Source organism: Periplaneta americana, chromosome 16, assembly GCF_040183065.1.
Source record: "Periplaneta americana isolate PAMFEO1 chromosome 16, P.americana_PAMFEO1_priV1, whole genome shotgun sequence".
In the NCBI taxonomy this organism is placed as follows: domain Eukaryota; kingdom Metazoa; phylum Arthropoda; class Insecta; order Blattodea; family Blattidae; genus Periplaneta; species Periplaneta americana.
Window position 1 is genome coordinate 96,534,130 of NC_091132.1, and position 19,496 is coordinate 96,553,625.

The following is a 19,496-nucleotide window of genomic DNA, read 5'->3' on the forward strand; positions in this document are numbered from 1 at the left end:
TGTTTGATTGTTTAGTCCTGCCAGCGAAATATGGATGTTACCATCGCGTGTGACTCCGTCGCCAAGCTGGCGCTCGATTGTACAGGGGTGACACATGAACTGAGAATGGTTCATACTCTGATTTGAATATATTGGAAAACAAGCAAGGAAAGGGTAATATTCCTTGAGGGAGACAGGCCAATGCCATATCAGTATCTGGCATTTTAATTCAGGACACTAAATCTGTTTTTATTAATTCAGCAACAAACACTGTAACGTTTATCTCGTATAAAGTATTTGTAATATCATAATCCTCTGTCGTGTTATAGTGGACCACTTGTCTCGGCCTATACATTTATTTTCTCATTATACGAATCGATTACGAGATTTTCGCAGAAATACAAGTTTTCAGCATCACCAATACGGACAAAGTGATTTCAGACTTCCCGTATGTCTGTGTACAGTGATTTATCCTAACTATAGGGTCGATGTTAATAGCTAACAGTTAATTTACCCGGTAATGAAGGACATGATAATTAATCATTTTAATAAAAAGTAATAGGTCTTTACCTCAAATACAAAATGGCAATGAACTCTAAGCCTTTTCAATCGATTTTTTTAAACATGAAACGTTTATGCTAGAGGTTCAAATTAAGAAAACAGCAAGAAAGTTTCAAGAGCTGATGTCGCATTCTTTTTGTAAGATAAAGTTCATAAAGTTTATTATAGGGGAAGTACCGTCGCTTTCGTTATTGTATTGTCCGATAGCAGTTTTCAAATGAAATATTTATAAAATGAACTGATGACAGCGGTAGTAGCTGTCAATGCTCTTGGGGTTACGGTTTAGCTATGCCACTCAGACGCCGTGGAGACTTTGCTATGATATGAATTTTAATTGCAATACCGCTTCAGATAGCTCATTATATTCGTAAACTTCCTGAAGTTTGAGTTTTCAGTAAGTCCGTGATATACAAATTTGCGTGTAATAATGAAGGCCTATAGGCCAATATTTTAAACCAATCTTATTGGAACTTTATATCTTATTTTTCTAATAATTCACATTACAAAAAATATATATAAGAAATAATTTTAAATTATTATTTTGTCATCACTGATTAAAGTCCACACCTGTGGAGTAACGGTTAGCGCGTCTGACTAGGTATCCTGGGTTGAATTCCGGTCGGAGAAAGTTACCTGATTGAGGTTTTTTCCGGAGTTTTCCCTCAACCCAATATGAGCAAATGCTGGGTAACTATCGGTGCTGGACCCTGGACTCATTTCACCGGCATTATCACCTTTATCTCATTCAGACGCTAAATAACCTGAGATGTTGATAAATAACCTACTAAAAAATCACTGATTTATTTTTCCCATGGGCATATACAAAGTGATTCAAAACCTCTGCTACAAACTCCGAGGGGTGAGGGCGTCTTTTGACGCGTCGTTTCGAAGTTACCGTTGACAATTTTTTGCGGGGGCGAACGTCAATGTATGCGAACGTGTGCACCCCTGTTTATTTGTTTGTTTGTTTGTTTGCTTGTTGAGATGTTTGTAAGAGACGAGAAGGGTTGTTGTTTGTTTATTAGCGTCTTCGAGAGGGTGGGTCTCTTCGTCTCCGGCGCATTGGTGGAAGACCGCGTAGACATCCATTCTCAATTGATGATTACACTGAACTGAAAGGAAAAGATATTGAACATTAAACGTAAACAAACAACAACCCTTCTCGTCTCTTACAAACATCTCAACAAGCAAACAAAGAAACAAATAAACAGGGGTGCACACATTCGCATACATTGACGTACGCCCGCGCAAAAACATTTTCAACGGTAACTTCGAAACGACGCGTCAAAAGAATACTTTTTTTAACAAAAAGAGTTCTTGATTGATAGATCTATCACCCCTCAGACTTTGTAGCAGAGGTTTTGAATCAGCCTGTATAAAGCAAATTTTAACACAACTTACTTACCAATCCTGATTAAAATAATAATTTGTCAACTTCTAACTTGATTACGAGGAAATCTTCAACAGAGGATTCTTAAACATAGTACGGAACAGGCGGGGCTGTTAAAATGCAAAGTAAAATCTCCCAAAAATTAAACAGTTGAAAATGACAGCAGCTAAAAATGTCAAAAGACGATGTAAATCGTAATTTCCGCCAGAAAATCCGTCATTCGTCAAAGCCATTTTTCCGTCCAGTTGGCAACACTGGTGGCAAGATTGGTATACATGAGGAGGTGAGACCTGGCATGAGATCTGTGCGAGAGGGGAAAGAATGAGCTATGAGAAAGAGAGTTTGTTTTGATGATGGTTCATATTATACGAATCTATAGTAGGTCTCGCAAGTACGGATTACCGACGGAAGGAATGCGAATCAAACACTGCGATAAGGAAGAGCGGGCGAGAGGAAAGGTCACGAGATAACTTGAATGATATTCAAGAGTACAATCGGAATAGAAATTACGTCAATAGAATCAGTTTTGCGTTGTGATAGTTATATTACGACTTTAGTTTGTTCCATTGCATTGAATACGTGTCTTGTATCGCACGGTATTATTATTACATTCGTAAACATAGCTATGTTGCGCGTTTAATTAGCTTCGAATTTTTCTCTTGCTACGTTCTTTATTTCCACAGCGATGTCCTCATTAATTTTGTTCATCTTCTTGGAAGAGACAGTACTTCCATCGGCTCACACCTCTCCCTCCTCGGCGTGCCTACATACACACGTCAAAACAGACAGCAAAGCCACCATTGGTTTTCGGTAATCGTTTCTTGCGCGAGCTATACCGACACGGAACTTCATCTCAGGCTAAAACATATCTTTCCAATGGGTATTGGCGATATAGCCACGGCACATGATAAGGACACAGGACAGGTCTTGCCTCCTCTACCGTAGATGTAGATATCTCGGATGGATTTAAAACATTAAGCTGGCTGAGAAATTCGAACCATTTCGTGACAGTATCATAAGCAGATAGTCTGATAGAAAGTTGATCAATTACGGAAATGAAACTTTCTGTCCAAAACTGCTCCATCTGCGATAGCTGGGTTTCTGGTACTTGCCCTATTCTAAAGGATTCAGCCTAACATTTTTCATTAAGCCTAATATTTTTCATTCGTTGGCATGTACATTCTGGAGCATACATTTTTGTTTGGCTAGTTTCCTGAGTCTTTTTCTCATGCTCTTTGAATAAATACTACCGATTCTCTTGTGTATCGTCAACCACCGCATGAAAAGTTGACTGCGATTTCATAACGAAGTGTCTGCATGTTGTTGGAAACACTTTGAGAGGAAATGCAACAGCGCAATGAAAGGAAAGCAAATGTTTGAGGTAGCAAGAATTTGTAAATTTGTTAGTCAACAGGGATTTTCCTCGCATTTCGTTCGATCGTCAGCAGGATTTTTAATTTAATTTGCATACCCATCAATTTGTTTTTACCTATCCCATGCAGGAAGAACATTATTGTAGCCAAAGGACAAGAAAGGAACTACAATATAAATTATTACAATTAACGTTTTCTTTCTTAAGGAGAGATTGGCCCTTTCTGTGAGGGTCCCGGAATGAACGGTCGTCTTAAATCCGACCATGGGAATCTGTTTAGTTTGCGTAGATTTAATCGTCTGTTCCCTGGTTCATCCCACAGCACTTGCTCTATATCCAAAATGTGTCTTAACAGAGAAAATTGTCGGCCTGGGTAGCATAGTAGGTATAGCGCTGACCTTCTGTGCTCGAGGTTGCGGTTCGATCCCGGCCCAGATCGATAGCATTTAAGTGTGCTTAAATGCGACAGGCTCATATCAGTAGATTTACTGGCGACGCTGATATAATCTCGGCAGTTGCGAGCGTCGTTAAATAAACCATAATTTAAATTCATCAGAGAAAACATTTTACAGTCATCATAGCTCCACCATACGTACTCTTGTACTGTGCTCCAACCACGAGAAAGTCTCTGCCGGATGAGACGAAAGGGGTAATGCTGTGAATAAATGTTGATGTCATAAGGTCACACACTTGGGTATTCTTATCTCTATTGGCTAGCTCTCACCATAACTATAACATTGATACAGACATATTGATACTACCCTAGTTACAAAATTAGATCACAGTTAATCTTCTGGTATTTTAATCTCTTCATACAGGAAATAACATATGCAAGAGAGCGCATGGTTTTTAAACTGACGTTATAACGGTAATATTATTTATCTACTTCGTTCCAATAGATGATGCAATAGTAACCACATTCCTTTCACGGTTGATCTCCTGGTCGGAGAACAGTATTCGGTAATTCTGAATTAAAAAATTCTAACATCCTAGCAGTCAGCTACGTGACATGGCCTCTTCATAATGTAAGTACATTCTTATAAAAATCCCGCATACATTCGATGCTAGGTTGTTCGTTTAAAATAAACTGTCTGTCACGTCACATCATCTGTCATTGCTCCACACGTGCCGATGCATACCTCATTTACCGGCGCGAATGTAGGGGGGTCGGGACACGTAAGGAGTTTGTGTTTGATATACGGAGTCTTCTTGTGTGTAATGAGGATTAGTCTTCATCATTCCTCTGTTTCAACTCATTTCATTATTGTCGTCCTTTCAAGAATTACTCGCCATTCTCATACAGTACCTAAGTATTTAACTTTAAATTGATGTGTGATTGCAGCAGTAGTTCTGTCAGCATCTCTCTCATCCAAGTGGCAGTAGTTGGATCTATTGCAGGTTCTGTGAAATTTGCAGTGAAAAAGGGACTAAGTGCATGTCTTCTGAGTACGTCGCATTCCTCTGCAATTAGGCCTACACTTCCATTATTAACTCGCCATGGATATACAAATATAATAATAATAATAATAATAATAATAATAATCATCATCATCATCATCATCACCATTATCACATTATGGATAAGGGAACTTATACTAGAATGGTAAAATATCTAGACTTCTAGAGGAAGTCTTAGGTTAGTAAGTCCATTGTGGTTATTTCTTTATCACTAGTTATATATAAATGATGACCCATTTCCTTTTATGTTTCCACGTTTCAGGAACTTATGAATAGTCTTCAGAACGCAAAGATAGTATGAATCGAATTCTTTTCTCCTGATTCAAACAATAATGCCGCTGCAGCATTCCAGACACTGCTGTGTTGTCTGTCCGGGAAGCGGAAAATTTGAGAAAATTATTGGTAACTTAATCTGGAGTCCCATCTCTGAGAACCATTTTTTGTTTTCATATACGGCTGATATCTACCCTGCTTGACTATATATCTGAAAAAAAAAAAAAAAACTAGGGCTAGGCCATTGAGAACGACTTTGTTAGAAAATGTACTGTACCTAACTCAGATTTTGAATGATACCAATAATTCGTAGTTATTTCGCAATTATTGCTTCTCTATTTATGGATTCTAGTTGCGCTTGAAGCAATATCACGCCATTGTCACACCCCTGCGTCAGTGGATTTAATTTATTTTCATGTATGAAAGGTTGCTTACTGGGGACGTCATTACAACCGCTACATTGCGTCAGATAATTACACATTTTGCATGCTATCTATCAGGTGACCTTATCCGTATTTTGCTCACTGTCCCGAGAAATTACTCATTTAATGTTTTATTACCCTTATAATTTGGGATTTGTATTCCCAATTTTCCTTAATCATAACCATCCATGGGCGTTGTAAACAGTAGAGGAAAGAGTTCTTGGGCGAATTTGGTATGTACAGGGACATCATTTTATTTTTACTTCAATTTTTATTGTACCCGAGTTTTTTAATGTACTTCACTCTTACCCCCTCTACTAGTAAACTTCCAACTGTCCTCCACACAGAACTAAGGCCGCGTATACAGTCAAAGTCGCCTACGGTCATAGTAAACAGTAAATATAAATATAAATTATTTGAATATATATTACTTATATAAAATATATATTTATGTTAAATCTATTTATCAATAATTGATTATTTAAAATAGGACCTTATATAAAAATAATTAATGGTATACAATTATTGTTATTAGTGGTATTAAACCACTGAGTTAGTGAGTATAGTACATTCCAGAAATATGTTCGCGTTTTCCAGTGACTAAAGAGCTTTCAATATTGAATCATATTTTCGCACAGGTACTGTCGTCCGTTTGCCTACGTCTCATCCCGGTTTCTCCCACCCGCTTCTGCTCGCCCCTCTGTAAAGGCTAGTGGCTGGACTGTCTTAGCTCTTTTCTGAAAACATTAATTTCTGTTAGGAATTGGATGTCTACGTAATATTATACAACTGTTTAAAATAACTTAAATAAAAGGGACTCGTTAATTAATTGTCACGTGATTTCCCTCCTTTCTACGATCCTGCGACAAAACCACTTGGACGGACAGTAGATTAGCATGTCTGAATAATTTTATCTTTTCGGCTCGGGCAGAAGTGAATATTGAATTTATAGTACGTAAGGTGCTCTTTTATAGAGTAGGTACAGAATTATTTCAACATGAGTTACTAGTACGAAGGACGAAACTGGTAATTGGAATTAGGTACATCGAACTGCAGTCGTGGAAAGGGGTACCAAACGGTGTTTCCGGTTCTGAACCTTTAATCCAAAGGTATAGCCAGGTTAATATTAGAAATGTTAGTAAAAATAAAATTGTATCCCTGTATTAACTTCTGTCTCATTTAACGTTTGGCCACTGGTATAGCTCAGTCGGCTAAGGCGTTTGATTCGGAGTTGCGCTGGAGCGCAGATTCGATCCGTTTGGACTGATTACGTGGTTGTGTTTTTTTCCGAAATTTTTCCCAACCCTAAGGCGAATGTCAGGTAATCTATGGCGAATCCTCGTCCTCATCTCGCAAATACCATCTCGTTAGCACTAGAGGTAGGAAGTTCTTACCCTAAAACCCTACTAAATATGAATGTAAATATGCCTTTAAATACCTTAAAATAATGCAAATAAATATGCACTAATAAAATTCTGTATTTCTGGATATCACAAATAAATAAGTAATAATTGATGATGATAGTAGTAATAATAAATAAATAAATGAAATAACATTATAGGTCAAACTAGGTGAGATTAAACTTACATTTATTGTTGAGAGGGCCACACTACTGTGCAGTGAGATTAAAAATAGAATATGATGTTTTTATTTAGATAATACAAACTAATGATATGCATTTATATGCAACATAAAATCAGCTTTAATGAGCCTAAACACGAAAATATGCCACAATAATATAAATACCATGAAATATTATACATTTATAAAATATCCAAAATATGCCGATATGTGCAACATAAAATTCGGTTCGATAAGCTTAAATGTTGATGATTCGTGAAGATAATTAATCAGGAATTAATTATAGCCGATAGAAAAATATATGCAAATGCATGAACTTCCTGGCCCTAGCTATCGCCAATCCCATCGACGCTAAATAACCTCTTAGTTGTTACAGAGTCATTAAATAACCAAGTAAAAAATAAAGTCGATTGTATCATAGCCTGTACAATATTGAATGCTGCATTTATGAAGGTTTAAACACGATTTTGATGTGTAACGCCTATACTTGACCTGCACTGATTTTAAAAATGAAAAGATTTTGTGGAATGAAAATTCGACTTCCGTTGCCATGGAAATGCGTATGTCATATCCGACAGAATGGCAATGGCAACAAGTTCATTATATATTATGTGTGTGTGTGTGTGTGTGTGTGTGTGTGTGTGTGTGTGTGTGTGTGTATATATATATATATATATATATATATATATATATATATATATACTATTTGGAAGAATTTATTACATTTAATCCATGAGAGGGGGTTCCAAAATATTTATTCAGTTGTGATTTGCAATGGATGAGAAAGACTCATGCACAATACATGCGTAACTAAAGAAAGTTAATACAAGCTTGGCATTACTCGCAGGTATAGGTCTCGCAAGCACGGAATGCCGACGGAAGGAATGCGAATGAAACACTGCGATAAGGAAGAGCGGGCGACAGGAAAGGTCACGAGATAACTTGAATGATATTCAATGGTACAGTCGGAAGAGAAATGACATCGATAGAATCAGTCTTGCGTTGTGATAGTTACATTACGATTTTTGTTTGTTCCATTGCATGTGAATACGTGTCTTGTATCGTACGGTATTATTATTTCATTCGTAAACATATGTTGAGCGTTTAATTAGCTTCGAATTTTTATCTTACTACGTTCTTTATTTCCACAGCGATGTCCTCATTTGTTAATCTTCTTGGAAGAGACAGTACTTCCATCGGCCCGAAACTCTCCTCCCTCGGCGTGCCTTCTTACACACGTCAAAACAGACAGCAATGCCACCATTGTTTTTCGGTAATCGTTCCTTGCGCGAGCTAAAGATAAACAATAATAATATTTACGGGATATTCTCAGTTGGCTGTTAATTATTTGTGGCTCAGGAACAGCTCTTTACTTTTTCTCTTCATAGTACATTATTTTAATGGATTATTATTACCTTTGCAGGATTTATTGTTCTTCACAACTTATTTGAAGAGTTCAGAGCCATAGTGGGCCAAGCGCCATTTATTAAAAACGGAGAAAACAAGGGTTAAAGTTAAGTCAATATCATAATTTAATGGAGATTGACATGTAATTTAGTTTCTGTGTATACTTTATATTACTTGCTATGTGTTTCCATTGAGTTATGGTAATAACTTAATTTTAACCCTTGTTTTCTACGGTTTTAGTAAATGGCGCTTGGCCCATTGGTTCTGAACCCTTCATTTAATTCCGTTCATTAGAAACAAATCTTATAACAAGTTGTATTTATCCCAATTCCATTACCGTAATTCCTGTATTAAACGTTCCACAAAATCATAGAGATTTCCTCAAACTTCCTGTCACTTTTTAAAATTAAAAAATGGACGTCATTAAATGACACTTTTTTTTTTAATTATTCATCTTGCACAGTATTTTAATCTAACACGCGTTGCTATGTTTTTGAGCTATTAATTTGTTTATGATTTTCATGTAGGTATTTGTATTGAAGTACAACAGAGCTCTCACAAATGACCTCTCCGATTTCGATTACATTAACTTACGTTTAGTAAAACTCAGATACGGCAGACTCCACTTTGCGTTGGGTCTCTCTGTACATTGCATTTGGCGAGATGAGTTCGAGGATTTACCATAGGATTACCTGACAAGTCACTACCTTTGAGCGGCGGCGGTGGTTCGGTATGTAAAATAATAATAATAATAATAATAATAATAATAATAATAATAATAATAATAATAATGATAATAATAAATCTCTGATTGGGGTTCTGGCTGATATGTAGGCCTACATCTATTATCAGACAGTATATCTCACCTGACCATATGTGTCAGAAGAAGAACAAATTGTTTATGCATATGAAGTCTGATCATTGTAATATGTAGCTAATCGGCGATATATGCAATTGAAGGGGAAAGGAACTGGCCACCCTACCCCATTATCTCCTGGACTAGTTGCCTCATAAGTGGTGCCTTGTTGGTATCACTTGTGGGCTTCAAAGCTGTCTTCTAACAGTTGACTAAACAACAACAATAACTACAATAATTAGAGATGTCGAGTGACTAAAAATTTTGATCGATTAACCGAATGCCTTCAATCGATTAATGGACCGATTAATCGAATTTCAATGTATTTGTACAGTATTTGTCAGATTAAACAAAAATACCTAATATCATTTTATAATAATCCCATATGCTATAAAGAAAAACGCATGTTTTTACAAATATTTTTAATTTTATAGAATATAGTTAGGTTAGTCAACTTTGCCACATCAAAAAATTTAATTGTCAAAAGTACAACATTCCCCCATAAGGATATACATAAATATACTTGGACTTCTCCAGATGGATTGACACATAACCAGATAGATCACATCTTGATAGATAAAAGAAGACATACTAGTACAGTAGACATTCGAACCTTCAGGGGGCAGACTGTAATTCTGACCATTATTTGGTAATTAGAGAACTAAGAGAAAGACTATCAGTAGCCAAGCGAGTAGAGCAACAAGTTAATATTAGAAGATTCAATATTCCGAAAATAAAGGACGAGGAAACAAAGCAACATTATCAGGTCGGAATTTCAAATAGGTTTGCTGTATTAGCAAGTTCCGACGAAGTTGAGGAAGAGTTATATGTTAATAGCGTGTGGGAAAACATCCGAAATAATATGAAAATTGCAGCTGAACAGAGCATAGCTTATTATGAAACTAAGAAAAAGAAACCGTGGTTTGATGAAGATTGTTGCATGGTAGTAGAAAGAAGGAAACAGGCAACATTGAAATTCTTACAGGATCCAATTGAGGCGAATAGAGATAATTATTTCAATAAAAGACGGGAAGCAAATCGTACACTTAGGAATAAAAAGAGAGATTACTTGAAGGAAAAACTGAATGAGGTAGAAACAAATAGTAAAAATAAAAACATTAGATAACTTATTTATATAAGAGCATAAAGGTATTTAAGAATGGATATCAGGCAAGGGTAAACGTAATTAAGGATGAGAATGGTGACTTGCTTGCAGACTCTCATTCAATCCTGAACAGATGGAAAACCTATTTTGGACAACTATTAAATATACATAGGCCAAATATAAATGATCGGGACGAAATTGAAATACAAACTGGTGAGCCATTTATACCCGAATCCACACTTTCAGAAGTCGAAATTGCGATAGAAAATCTGAAAAATTATAAGTCTCCAGGTATTGATCAAATTCCAGCTGAATTAATACAAGAGGGTGGAAGCCCATTATCTAACGAAATTTATAAGCTTGTACTTGCAATTTGGGGAAAGGAAATTGTACCAGAACAATGTAAGGTGTCCATAATTGTACCTATCTTTAAGAAGGGTGACAAGACTAACTGTAGTAACTTTCGAGGAATATCACTTTTGTTGACGTCGTACAACATTTTGTCCAATATTCTTTTGAGAAGATTAACTCCATATGTAGATGAAATTATTGGGGATCATCAGTATGGTTTTAGGCGTAATAGATCGACTATTGATCAGATATTTCTTATTCGACAGATAATGGAGAAAAAATGGGATTATAAGGGTACAGTGCATCAGTTATTCATAGATTTCAGAAAGGCATATGACTCGGTTAAGAGAGAAGTTTTATATGATATTCTTACTGAATTTGGTATTCCCAAGAAACTAGTTCGATAAATTAAAATGTGTCTCAGTGAAACGTACAGCAGAGTCCGAATAGGTCAATTTCTGTTAGATGCGTTTCCAATTCACTGTGGTCTGAAGCGAGGAGATGCACTATCACCTTTACTTTTTAACTTTGCTTTAGAGTATGCCATTAGGAAAGTCTAGGATAACAGAGAGGGTTTGGAATTGAACGGGTTACATCAGCTGCTTGTCTATGCGGATGACGTTTATATGTTAGGAGAAAGTCGACAAACGATTATGGAAAATACGGGAATTTTACTTGAAGCAAGTAAAGAAATAGGTTTGGAAGTAAATCCTGAAAAGAAAAAGTTATTGATTATGTTTCGGGAGGAGTATATTTTACGAAATGGAAATATAAAAATTGGAAATTTATCCTTTCAAGAGGTGGAAAAATTCATATATCTGGGAGCAACAGTAACAAATATAAATGAGGCTTAGGAGGAAATTAAACACAGAATAAATATGGGAAATGCCTGTTATTATTCGGTTGAGAAGCTTTTATCATCCAGTCTGTTGTAAAAAAATCTGAAAGTTAGAATTTATAAAACAGTTATATTACCGGTTGTTCTTTATGGTTGTGAAACTTGGACTCTCACTTTGAGAGAGGAACATAGGTTGTTTGAGAATAAGGTACTTAGGCAAATATTTGGGGCTAAGAGGGATGAAGTTACAGGGGAATGGAGAAAGTTACATAACACAGAACTGCACGCATTATATTCTTCACCTGACATAATTAGGAACATTAAATCCAGACGTTTGAGATGGGCAGGGCATGTAGCACGTATGGGCGAATCCCGAAATGCATATAGAGTGTCAGTTGGGAAGCCTGAGGGAAAAAGACCTTTAGGGAGGCCGAGACGTAGATGGGAAGATAATATTAAAATGGATTTGAGAGAGGTGGGATATGATGATAGAGACTGGCGGGCATATGTGAGGGCGTCAATGAACCTCCGGGTTCCTTAAAAGCCAGTAAGTAGTAAGTATATATATATATATATATATATATATATATATATATATATATATATATATATGGCAAATAATAAATTAAAAAGCAATTGACACTGTTGATGTAGGGCTGTAGGCTGTAGGCTATACAAAAAGTTCGAAAAAGCGGAAGTTTCCAGTTTACACTTGTTTACAGTCACATCCCTTTGCTCCAGTCAAACATGTCAAAGCGTTGACAATTTACTCTACAAGTTTATTCGTTATGTAAGCATCGAGAACGGCCTGGAATAGGCAGCCTCCTTGGCGCCGAGAAACAGCTGATTCATAGATGACGGCTGACTTGAGGATTTTATACGGTTCTTCCCAATCGGTCGCGGCATTGCAAGAAAGCGTGAATCAGAATGGGGTAAATAAAAGTTTTTCATCTCATATCAGAATGTGTTCATTCTCTGTCCTGGTGTCTTCGTGCATCAGCGGGCACGAGATCAATGACCTTGAGACCTTGGAAGGAGTTGCTACTACTTCGTGGTTAAGGAATTCCTTCTCTTTCACTATTTGGTCGGTAGTTGGACATTGAACAGTTATACAATATTTTCATGTCTCTTAGAAACGTATTGTCATGTGAGATAAGTTATCGTAACTACATTTGGTTACGCAATTCAGTTCGGTGTCGGTTTGCTACGTATTGTACGTATGCAGTAACATTTCCGTCTTTGATAATTCTTTTCTTATCCGTCGAGGAGTACACAAAGTTTTTAAGACTCGCAACTGAAACTTTTGTGACAGTTATAGTCGTGGATTTCAATCTCGCGTAGAACATGCATTTATTAGTTTTTAATGTGATCCTCTCTGCTGTCTTAAATGGACGCTCGTCAAGTGTAATGATGGAAATACACTTCCCAAAAGAGTTTAATAGTGAAATTCCGACGTGTATGAAAACTCTCAATAAAAATAAATAAATACATGAATGAGTGAACGAATAAGTAAATGAAATGTGTGATATGTGTGGAGATATGAGGGAGAGCCTCCCTTTTGCATAAAACATCCCCCGCCCCTTTAGTGTTAGACTACGTAGGCTGTATTGGCCAAAGATGCGAATTTTCCATCCACACTAGTGCTGCTCACCGGACGAATACTACTGACGGAGGAATCGGATTCCGGTGATCTCCGGTGCTACCACAGTCTAGTATATACAGTCACGAAGCTTAAGTTGTGAGGGTGCTAGGAACAATTGACTGTGCCGGTACTATTTCGCATTGTCTGTAATGAGGCGATATTAACGATCCTATGGTAGCAACTATCTATGGATGCATATTTACTACGTGTTGAGCTTCGTTACTGCATATACTAGACTGTGACAACCACACTCTCCGTCTCTGTCCCTCAGCGGCAGTAGTTTTAAAATTGTGGAGCGCGACCCTTTACCTGAGATTGGTTTGATAGGGAGATGCAGAAGGCTTAATAATAATAATAATAATAATAATAATAATAATAATAATAATAATAAAAGTAATAAGTATTATCAGATTGCATCGAATGAAAATAAAAGTCACAAAATATAGAAAAATTGAGTGAGACGTAAATAATCATACTCGTTGAGATTATATCAGTTTTTGTAATAGTTTTACTTTTATTGGTGTTAATAAAGCTGTCGAATAACACAAAGGCACAATGTGATAAAATACATTTAATGTTTGGCTTAATTTCAAATAGTAGCCTACTCTTCTGTACAAATGAATTGACATGGCCCTAAATATCATTATGTCCATGCTGTCAAAGCATATTCTTGCAAAAATAGCGGTTATTATATGTCTGTGTTCTGTTTAAGGAAAATAATGAATTAATAAAACGTACCTTTTGTGCTTCAAATGTCTACTCAAGTAGCAGACGACATTAAGGACAATAATAAAAAATCGCGGCTCAATCACTGCAGCTGCGACGTCGGGAGGTTATAAGCGCATGAAAGTGAAGTGTGATAAACATGAGGACTTGGAGAATACACACACGGCAAACAACTATAAATTACTTTTTTTTTCGAAAGAATTAAGTACAGTACATATTGTAAATGTCTTTGACGTACAGTACAGTAATTACATAATGGAGTAATACTGTATTATATTTCATGAATCATATATTTCAATAAGAAAAATTGATAATAGATACTCTATATAAGTCAAAATTAGGATAGTATACCCGCCTAATACGCGGTCCCGGTTAATACGCGGTTTACACGCGGTCCCTTGAACAGCGTCTTATCGGGGTTTTGCTGTATTAACCCATTAAATTGTAACCACTGGGGGGTAGAAATGTGATTTTTGTGTCTGTGTGTTCAGAAAACATTAAACATTCATATACATGCAGGGTCCTTACAACATAACAGTCTTCCGAGCGCACTTGTTATTTGATTTTGAGATTTTCTAAGCGGCGAGTCTGCGTGCCAATATATTGCAACGCAGCATTGCCACTATTGGCTATCGCCGTTATCGGACATATCTGCAAACTTCAGGAGGTTTGAGCGCGACTGTAAGCACTTTCTCCCAGTTGGTATTCATTATGCCTGTCCTTTAACTTAAAAGGTGAAGTTAATGAAGGATTCCGTAAACTTTGTTGAGTTTCAGGAGCTTACCAAAACCACATTTGGTGTTATTCTCTGACTCGGATTTACGAGGGAGAGTCAAAAAGTAACCTTAATAATTGTTTTATTAATTCAATATTTACAATAAGACTACAAATACTTCTTCACTTTTAACATAGTATAACAGGAACACTTGCATTGAACGTAGTTGGGACTATGTTGAAAAATTATAAAGTGTTTGTAGACTTATTGTTCACATTCAATTAATAAAACAATTATTAAGGTTAATTTTTTACTCTCCCTCGTATGATATCACACATTGATCACTTCTAAACGTAATCTTATTTACAGACATATGCTAGACCGAGGCTTTAATCAAACCAAGCATACACAGTACGTCTTTTTATTTCCTTGATGCTAATCGTCAGTTACTTCCACAATAATTACGTTCTGATTAGAGGTCGGATTATGTAATATTAGAGTGTGAAATACATATTAATACAACAAAAACAGGTAAAATGTTGTGTATTGAAACATGTATCATTAAAAGTATTGATATTAATATTGAAATGAGGGAAATGTAGGTTAAGGGGTTAGGTACAGCTTACATCAGTAAAATGTTTGGAAATATTCAACATTTTTTCCTCTATTACTGTACTGTATCTTGTACAGTAATGAAAATTGGTACGTGTAAAACGCAATCCTTCTGCTATATGAAAAAAAAAATATATTTTTACGATTTAAATGAAATTATATATATATATATATATATACTTTTTTTTTTTTTTTTTTCAAAATTCGAAATGGTGGCAGTTCACTGTGCAGTAATGAAGCTTTTCCCTTATAACTCATAAACTTGTTAATTTTTTCATGTTCTCTCTCTTTTATTTTATTGCTGAAACTCATGTTTAAAATATCATACTCTTTAAACTACATTCCTCAATATTTTTTTTTTTATTTTGTGTTAGAAGAAAATACTGATATTTGACCATTTTTAAAGTTAATTTATTTTTTATCAGACAATCTATCAAAAGTAGAGAAGTGATCTTGCATCATATTGTAGATATGACTTGCATAAATACACACAAAAAAATTCATCACAGAATGTTAGATAGTTTTTGAGTTATGTGGAAAACGCTTCATTACTGCACAGTGAACTGAATTTAAAAAAAAAATCTAAATCATTTTTTTAATCGTAAAAATATTTTTTTTTTTATGTAGCAGAAGGACAGTGTTTCACACATACTAATCTTCATTATTTTACAAGGTACAGTAATGAAGGAAAAAAATGTTAAATATTTCCAAACTTTTACTACTGTAAGCTGTACCTAACCCCTTAAGTTAGTATTGAAGCATTTGCAACATAATGTAATAAAGTCAATTAAAAAGATTTATCATTATTACATGCGAGATATAGCTTTCTCAATTTTTTTGCTTGCAATAATGACGAAAGTGATTGATGGTATTCCTAGAATGTAAAAATTACTTTTCTTGCAATATTTAGATTTAAATGAAGTGACGGATAGTACAAGAATAGTAAACTTATTAAGAAATAATCATTACCTATTATTTTGATACATTGTGCATTGGATTGCATAGTATTATGAAAAATAAGAAACTACCTTCGCAGTATCCCGAGTTCAGTTTTACCACTACTAGATTTTTAGACAACCATAATAGCAACGAATCAATCCATCAGTTTTAAATCGATGTACTGCAATGTCTTTCTTTTTTTTTTTCAGGTAATTCCTCCTGATTTTCGGGAATAAGATCTGGCAACCCTGTGTCCGGTCACCTCTCGTTTTTGTCAAGTGAGTTAAAAACTAACAAATACATTTTATTATCTAGAATGATACTAAACATTATATTCAGTCAAGTTACTTAAATGTGTGTGTTTTGTTTGTTCCTAAAATGTACAGCTTAACAACATGATGTGTGTTTTTAACAACATAATTGCGAAATTTACATATAAAATTAATTTTAATGCCAGCTGAAAAGTTGCAACGGGAATACTCTGATCAGGCAAGCAGATTGAAATCAGGGCTATTGTTAAGAGATTTTTACGAAGCAGCAGTGCCGATACGATACGAATATTGCTATTGCGTTAATTATTTTTTTATGACAATAGAAGAATACCGAAAAAATGGCAGCCGTTGGGACGATATTAATAATGCTATTTCATTTGTGTTCAGGTGATTATAAAGAAATGTCTTTGCAATATTTCTTTATTAGTACGTTCTCTTTACAATAAAATGATATTTTATTTTCTTTTCCCATCTAAACATAAGTTTTTCGTCTGTATTACAGACTTTTCTTACGTGTAACTACATCTTTCTCGTCACCAGTATGTGACGACAACTTGGGAATTGATAGTTGCATAAAAATACAACCCCTTCCCCTGTTCTCCTTGTATTCCCCTTTTTATCTTTGCTGTCCTTGTCTTCCCCTAGTTCTGTGTCTTCCCCTTGTTCATCTTGTTCTCCTTATTCTCATTATCGTCCTCTTATTCTCGTTGTGTTCCCCCTATTCTCCCTTTCTTCATTGTCTTTCCCTCGTTTTCGTTTTATACCCCTTGTTATTTTTGTTTTCCTCTTGTTCTCCTTGGTTTCCTCTTCGCCTTGTATTCCCCTTATTTTCTCTTTGTTTTCCCCTTGTTCTCTTTGTGCTACCCTTGTTCTCCTCGTTTTTCCTCGTTCTCCTTGTCTTCTCCTTGTTTTCTTTGTCTTTCCCATATTCTCCTTGTCTTATCTTCGCCTTGTCTTCCCCTTTTTCTCCTTGTCTTTCCCTAGGTTATCCTTGTCTTCCCCTTGTTCTGTCGTTTTCCCCGTTGCATTTCCCACATTTCCTTTGTACTTTTGTTTTCCTCATCTCTTTGTTTTTCCCATGTTTTGCTTGTCTTCCCCTTATCCTTGTTTTTCCTTTGTTTTTCTTTTCCCCTTGTTATCCTTTTCTTCAGCTGTTGTATTTATATTGATTTCCTTTTCTTCGCCTTGTTGTCCTTGTTTTCGCTAATCCAATAATACAGATGCGAACAAGTTACAGCACGCATACAAACAACTTGGTTATCTCTACCCGCCGAATTCACTCATGTGTGATAAACTGACTTGCAATCTGAGATGATGATATTCTCATGCCTCGTCTACTTGCCTATCGACAACAGGTGTTTGTCCAGTTTTTTATTTATAATGTCGGCAATGCCTTTATGGTAATGAAGTACAAAAAACAAGCTTGTAGCATTCAGACGTTATAATCTATGTTTATAACAAGAAAGGAGAGTTAACATTGTAACTATAAGCGTCTAATTTTACTTCCTCATTGAAAGTACAGAATTTTTGTGCCGCAAATTGATTTTGAGGTTTCTGAGGATAAGTTTACTTGTTTTTAGTCTGTAGTTTTTGTACTTGACGTTTACATATTATAGGCTATATTTTAAATTTGTATTACGTTTAACTTGCTATAATGTATTGTGATATACTGAAACATTTACACTGCATGAAACTTTCTTCAGCGACAGACGAAAAGTATCTTCGAGTAAATTCGCAGAGGAACTTCTTGTTAGACCCCGGATTTAGGCACCTAATATAGGCTTATTTAAATTAATCACCAAAATAATCTCCTCCGTTGTAATTATTGCGAAGTGTCATTCTAGGAATCTTAACGCAGTTGGCATTGCAACGCATTGTATTAATAATTTAGTGCTATTCATGAATATTTAGTTCCCATGAATAAATATTGAGATTAAAATTACACGTAACCGCCGCGCCGGCATAGCTTAGAAGTAAGGATCTGGTCTCTTGATCCGAGGCTGCTCTCGGGCGTGGGTTCGAATCCTACTACTTTGTTTAATTGGTCGGTTTTTTCGTGGATTTTACCCAACAGTAAGGCGAGTATCAGATACTGCATAGCGAATGTATTCACTCACTCACTCACTCACTCACTCACTCACTCACTCACTCAAACACTCGCTCACTCATTGTAGTTAGTGGACACAAAGTGTATTAGATCTAATCAAAGAAAAATACAAATAAATGAATATTAAAATTTACAAATTCTCATAATAAGTATTAAATTAATTAATATGTAAAAGAACTTACCCATGACTAGGGTGACCAGACGTCCTCATTTATGCGGACATGACCTCCTTTTTAGGCCTTTGTTCGGGGTCCGGGCGGATTTTTAAAAAATCAAGAAATGTCCTCCTTTTCGTAACTTGTATGCCTGATATTTTGAAATTATCTGATTTGACGCCTTTTTCAAGTAATTTGCCTGCAGGTGGCAGCAGCATCGACGGAATATATTCTTTATCAACGATCATAAATCTCTTTGCTTACAAAATAATATTAAATTCACACTTTGTGCGGCCTTTTTTATGTATTTTGATAACAATAATTATAGTTCCCTTGTCTTTAATATATAGTTAATTGTAAAACCATTTTATATTAACTTCTATCACATGTAATGCTGTAATAAAATAGATATTGGCATAATTTTAAGTACAATATAGACTTGAGCCTAAATCTAAAAATATATTTTCTGTCCTCTTTAACAATTATAGTTCCCTTGATTTTCATATGTACCTACCTGTAAAATCATTATTATTACGTTTTATCATAATTATTTTGTAATATTAACATACTTTTAAGTTTGATATAGGCTAAGCTTAAATGTGTACTGTAAATATTTTGTAATAAAATAGAATATATTGACGTAATTTATAATATCATATAGGCCTAAGTCTAAATCTAAGTACATACTTTTCTGTCCTCTTTTTCCGAACAATGTCCTCCTTTTTGAAGCTTTGT

The 19,496-nt window shown here is 35.4% G+C and overlaps 1 protein-coding gene across 2 annotated transcripts in view; it reads left to right on the top strand.

Moving 5' to 3' along the window:
- Nucleotides 1–19,496, top strand: part of LOC138690964 (acyl-CoA Delta-9 desaturase-like) — a 477,084-nt gene that overhangs the window by 197,278 nt on the left and 260,310 nt on the right. For both annotated transcript variants that reach the window (XM_069812558.1, XM_069812557.1), the window contains exon 2: nucleotides 16,437–16,505. The gene's annotated coding sequence lies outside the window, so the exon portion shown is untranslated. The remainder of the gene's footprint in view (nucleotides 1–16,436; nucleotides 16,506–19,496) is intronic.